Here is a 6,454-nt window from a genome sequence, read left to right on the forward strand (position 1 = left end):
ATATATCATCCTGCAAAACAAACCATAACTATCTTTTAAATACCAAATTTTATAATTAGTACTACAAGAAAAGACAAACATGTCTTGGAATCCAACCATTAGACCTCTTGAAAGCAAGAAGAAATAAAAACATCTAACCGAATAATAAAAAAAAAAAAGTACCAATATCTCATAATATAGTTACTTTATTAAACTTCTACCTGTAAATACGGTCCCTCAAACTAAAATAATAAAAAGAAAGAAAATTCAAGAGTACATGATGATCAAGGAATAATTAGTTGGTCACTTGAAATTTGCGAGTTATATTTAAGAGAAATAAAATGCTAAACACTACATACGGTTTAATTTGTTGTACTCACGCAAATTTTCGAGATTATCCGTTTGAAATTCAAGTCAATGCATGAGTACTCTCTGGGTTTCAAGAACTCCTCTAACTGATACACTACTACAAAGGCCAGGCCAGAACATTTGCTTTGTGGCATCGCAAAACAGAACTTGAAAATTAATCATATTATAAGAAATGTTTTCAGAACTACCTCATAGATTCAGCAAATTAAATAAAAACTAAAACATATAGCTAGATATGGTCATCCGACATTTAGAGCTTAATTCTTGTATTATTTAATGCAAAATCAGGAAGTGAGACATGATTTAGAGCTTATAGATCCAGCAACCGAAAGCTAGGTACTTTGCTAATTGTAGAAATGAAATTAGAAATATTTGCAAAGGATTTGATTTCAGAAATAAATTTATGCATGGATAATAACATATATCAATCATTACATTGCAAGGCAGTTCAGGTTTTTATCTTTCCAAAAAGCACTAGAAAAAGACAACAGCTTAAGCTGTTATGATAATTACCTAGATAAGAGTATTCTTTATAGTCTTGATCATTGGGTTACGATTCAGAGAGATTCCTAAATTAGGGTAAAACTACGTGATAGCCAAAGCAATAAGGTGTGTGTGTGTGTGTATATATATATATATAGATGTATATAAGATAGGTACACCTTAAAAATATAACAACAAATAATATTTATAATACGGGAACAAAAGAAAGTTTGCACGGAAATTTATTTAAAACAAAAAGAAAAAACGATTATTATTATAAAATATTGTTATTAACGGAATTTTAACGGAATGGACGACGACGTCGCACGTGTGGTAGATTTTGGAAAACTTATTCTCGATATTATATCTCTTTACACAAGGAATAATAATATGCAAGAGTTAATAAATAATTCCATTGAGTAAACCCCTCTCAAATTCTTTTCAAAACTCAGCAGCTCGCAAAATAATAAATACTTTTTATTATCTAAAATCTCCATTTATTCCAATATGTAACGTGAAATTTATTACATACCCTAAATAGGGGACATAATTAGAAAACTTTATTACATACTCTAAATAGCCTGACTGCTGCTAATCTTCTGGCCTCTACCAAGTACCAACCTTTCTTATTTAGAATTTGAGAAGATAATTACAAAGAATTTGTTTTGTTGGCTATTCAAGCTACAATCACAAAAAAAAAAAAAAAAAATCCACTGCAGGTTTGATCAGAATACTTGGTTAGATTTTGTTTATAGTTTTTTTTTTTTATTAAAATATATGAAAGAAATGCGCATCCTTGATTAAAGGATGATATAAATTAAAAAATTCAGATTCTAAAATTAAAAAATTCAGATTCTTAAATTAAAAAGATTCTTTTTATTACGGAAAAGTCAATATGAGTAAGGTAATCCCATTTTCTTCAAAATATAAAACATAGATCAGATGCATGATGTACGATCGATGTGTTAATTACTCAGGTCACAAGTGATATCATTAAATCTCATTTTTTATTCTTGTCATTGCTAACTTATATGCGAAATATATATAAGAACCAAAAGGTCATATGTGCAGGTAGGTATATATAGAAATCAGGTACAAGAAATACATACAGTTCCAGAAACCACGCTTTCGCTTCTTGATGCTCTGCGCGCTGATTTTCAGAAGCCACGATCTTTTTTCTCACTACAACTTATAATTATGTAGGAGAAAGTTATATCTTGTAAGAGTTATGCATAATAAAAGCAACCTCAGTAACTCTGGCGATATTAGAGAGTAAGAGCGATGAACTTTAACGTGTATAAAACTTTATACTAGTAAAAGACTCGTAGCTATAAGTTCACATGCATGAGTAGCAATATATATAATGTTATTTTTTTCTTACATATATAGATTGAGTACAAATTAATAAGGTACAATACAGGACGTACAATATGCCAAACTTCCTAGTCAAAGAAAAAGGAAGATCTCATAATGTAACCTCCATAACTTTTTAAGTAATACCTATATTTTTTTTTATATTATTAAAGACACTTTAATCAATTCTAACACAAGACAATCCATCATTAATACTATAGGCCAATGACTGTCTCTTTCTCTCTCACCCGAGAAAGAGAAAGAAATTAACGCCCTTGATTATACAGCTCAAAAACCCTAGAAACACATATTCTTGTAGCTATGTGACAACTAGTTGGGACACATGCATTGATTTACGCGGCCGGAGCAACCGTGACATCATCATCGTCGTCGTCATCGTCGTCATCAATCTCAGCACACTTGAAGAGGAAACAAACCTTGTCCTCACTAGCCAAGAACTCAGAAAACCTAATCGTCTTTTCGCAGCTAACAACCGCCATTGTATATTTTGTAGTGAGAGAGGAAAGAAAAAGGGAAAGGAGAAAAGTTGCTGTATAAAGTACTAATACAAATGCTTGCTTTGTTAGAGCTGTGGTTGATGAGTCAAGGGAGAGAAGATTGGGGTCATATTTATAGGGAAGAGTAAAAGTGAAAAAACAGTGACAAGTTGAATGGTAATGCGTGGAGGTATAACTTTCAATTAAATTAAAATCGGGAAAACATATAAATAAATTAGATATGAGAATATATAACAGCCCTGAGTGGTAAGGAAAAGGCAAAATGAAGTATTTTGGGATGAGAAAGAGAAAGACAAGAAGACAGGAGACACAAATGTGAAAGAGGGCCCGCAAAGTGCGGTGAACTCATGCACTCCATACTCAGCGCATGCTCGTAACGGCCCTCACACACGTTTGCCTCAAGCCCCCAGCCTTCCTTGCCTGACACCTGGACACTATATACATGTGAAGTAAATTAGCATATATATAAAAAAAAAAAAAATAGAATAATAAAGTAAATACGAGTTTTATGTGTTAGTATTTGTTAATGTTTTCAGGATCAACATTCGAAAAACATGTGACGACGCAAGAGGTGCACTCGAGATGTGAAGCTGATAGAGTTCAACCGAAGAAAGTTCGAGTCGTTCAAGAGAAGCCTTAAGGGCATCGAGCACGGATTGACGACCAAACCTCCACGGCAAAGCTGCAAACTTTGTGGCAACAGCAATCTCCGTTTCGGGGTCCTTTTCTTTCCTTTCCTTGATGAATCTGTATCAAACTCACTACTCTTTTTTCATACAACTCATAATAGAGAGAACAAAAGAACAAAATTTCCTAGGACTTGTACCTTCCTAGAAGAGTCTCGGAATTTATTGCACCTAAAGAAAGCTGCAAGAATATCATCATATATTTTTGTAAGATAAGATAATAACATTGAAAAAGGGAATCCCATGATACACTGTTTCTCTCACCTTTGAGCCATAAACTTCGGCTGTATCGAATAAAGTTATACCGGAATCCACGCTGGCATCGAAAGCCGCCTTGGCAGCCTTCAGTTTTTTATCTGAAGTTTTGCACAAAACCAAAAGGAAACAATATAACAATAGACTTGATTCACAATTCACAGAATCACAATATATGTATAGTATCTGTATCCAAGCATTAGTTTGGGACAGACAAAATTTCTACATGACCATATTAAAAAAACAAAAAAACAAAAATTACAACAAACACCCACCAAGTCATTTCAACTAGGCAACCAAAACAGAACCCAGAAATTAAAGTGAAAGAAAAAAAAAAATTCGTTATGGAAGTTTACCATCCCACTCAAAGTTGTTCCAATAACTAGTGACCAAGCTCCAATCCCAAGGCGTGTGACCTTCAAATCTGAATCGCCGAGTCTGACCTTGTTCTCTTCCTCAATCTTCGGAGGAGAAGCGTTCTCAGAAACGACAGCTCTGACACTGCGTTTCACTCTCCTGCGGCTCATAACGGAAGAGAGACACCACGCGTTGTTCACGTGCATAGCCATGAATCACTACTACATATATAGTTTTCCGGTGCGGATGACTTTTGGGTGCGACTTTTCGCACCTAAAAGTCGCACCAAAAAGACTTTCAAGTGCGAATAGTTGGACCCAAAAATCAAATAAGCGCTGAAAAATTTTCGCGAATTTTTGTGAATTTAGCTGCGACTTGTCGCACCCAAAAGTGTGTTAATACTTTTGGGTGCGATACTTTCTCCAAAGTATTAAGTGCGACTAAGTCGCACCTAAATGACCTAAATTTTTCCGCGGCCAAACTTCCCCCCCTTTTTTTACAAATATCATTGGGTGCGACTTTGTCGCACCCGAAAGCACTGACACAAGTCATTGGGTGCGACTTTGTCGCACCCACTGATACCGTTGGGTGCGAGAAAGTCGCACCCAAATTCAAAGTTCTTTATATAAAGCTGCTCGGTTTTCATTCTATCCGAGCCAAACACCCAAAAAACTTACTCTCTCTCTCCGATTTCTCTCGTGCAATTTCTCCGACCACCACTACACTCCGAACCCCGTCGCCGCCACCACTACGCTCTCTCTCTCAGCCTCCGACCGCCACCACTACGCTTTCTCTCTTAGCCTCCGACCGCCACCACTACGCTCTCTCTCTCTCTCAGCCTTCGACCGCCACCACTACCCTCTCTCTCTCAGCCTCCGACCAGTCCTCCGACGACCAGCCCTGGAGACCCCTCGAGCCAGACTCGATCTGAACCGGCTTCTTCCTCGCGCGACCCCTCGAGCCAGACTCTGACCCAGACGAACAACCACCGCCGTGAGCCACCGAGACGCCGGACCAAGAGGAGATCGCCGGGAGAAGAAAGCTGAGTCGTGTTCTTCGTCTCCTTCATCAAGGTAAGGATTCAAAATTTCCTAAATCATGAAATCCGAAATTAGGGTTTATGAAGTGGATTGTGGGCTTTGTGATTCTGAGATTAAATTGATGATTTTTTTATTCGTTTTATGCTCGGATTTGTGACCAGCCGCCCCTCCACGACCAGCACCGAGCCGGCCAGCCCCGGTGCAGCCCTTCCGACGACCAGCCCCTCCGTGACCAGCACCGAGCCTCCGCTGCAGCCCCTCCGACCAGTCCCGAGCCTCCGCTGCAGCCCCTCCGACGACCGGTATTTTTCATAATTTTATTAGTATTTTGATTAGAAGTTTAGTTTATAATTAGTTAGTTAGTTTATAATTGATTTGTAATGAATTAGTTAGTTAGTTGAAATTAGTTTATAATTGATTTGTAATTAATTTATTAATTGAAATTTGTTCTAATTAGTTTTAGGTTGTTTAGTTTAATATTTACATGTTTAGGTTGTTTAGTTTTGATTAGTTTAGGTTAATTGAAATTGTCAAATTGAAATTGTAATTAGTTTAATAATATGTTTAGGTTGTTTAGTTTTGATTAGTTTAGGTTAATTGAAATTGTCAAATTGAAATTGTAATTAGTTTAATAATATGTTTAGGTTGTTTAGTTTTGATTAGTTTAGGTTAATTGAAATTGTAATTAGTTTAATGATATGTGTTAAATTGTTAATCATGAAATTAAAATTAGTTATGTTATTGTATAATTAAGTTTTATTTCACACATTTTTTTATAAATGAATTGAGATTATTGTATTTTTGTTGTAAACGAGCCACAGAGGTTCTGTTTAGGGTTTAGTTGATTATTAGGATAGTTTTAGATGATTTGTATATGCTTTTAAATTAGTTTGCAGGTTTTTGATTTGTTAGTATTATAGGGGAAACTCTGCCGAAATTTAGATTGAGTTTCCAGTCTATTATTTTCAAAACCCTAATTTTTTCAATTCGACTTCAAATAACATAAAATTCATAATCTCATCTTCATTCATTGATCTTCGTCACGTAGCAATAAGTAATCGACTTCATTCGTCTTCGTCACTTAGCAACAACTCTTAATAATTGTTCTTTTTCCCTTTCGTTTAGCGAAATCAATGTCCAATCCAAATAGAGATTGGATCACCGAGAACAATCGGTTGTCCTTGCAGTATAAAATCGGAGTTAATGAATTTATCTGTGCTGCAAGAAGATTTCCGAACGATAATTACGAATATCGATGTCCTTGCAAGCCTTGCAACAACGTGAGATGCCACGACATTGGGGTTGTAAGGCATCATCTGCTAAACAAAGGGTTTACCCCGGGCTACACAGAATGGTATCATCATGGCGAGGTCGTGCGTTCCGTCGGTCATCTTGAAGAAGTCCCCATCGGAGA

General features: G+C 36.1%; 1 pseudogene; it reads right to left on the reverse strand.

Annotated features, from left to right (window-relative positions):
• Nucleotides 1-3,208: 3,208 nt before the first annotated feature.
• Nucleotides 3,209-4,212, reverse strand: LOC149407176 (putative oxidoreductase At1g06690, chloroplastic; annotated as a pseudogene).
• Nucleotides 4,213-6,454: the final 2,242 nt, after the last annotated feature.

The sequence above is a fragment of the Urtica dioica genome, chromosome 1 (genome assembly GCF_054948205.1).
Source record: "Urtica dioica subsp. dioica isolate 48M chromosome 1, U.dioica_male_clone48M_v1_H2, whole genome shotgun sequence".
NCBI lineage: Eukaryota > Viridiplantae > Streptophyta > Magnoliopsida > Rosales > Urticaceae > Urtica > Urtica dioica.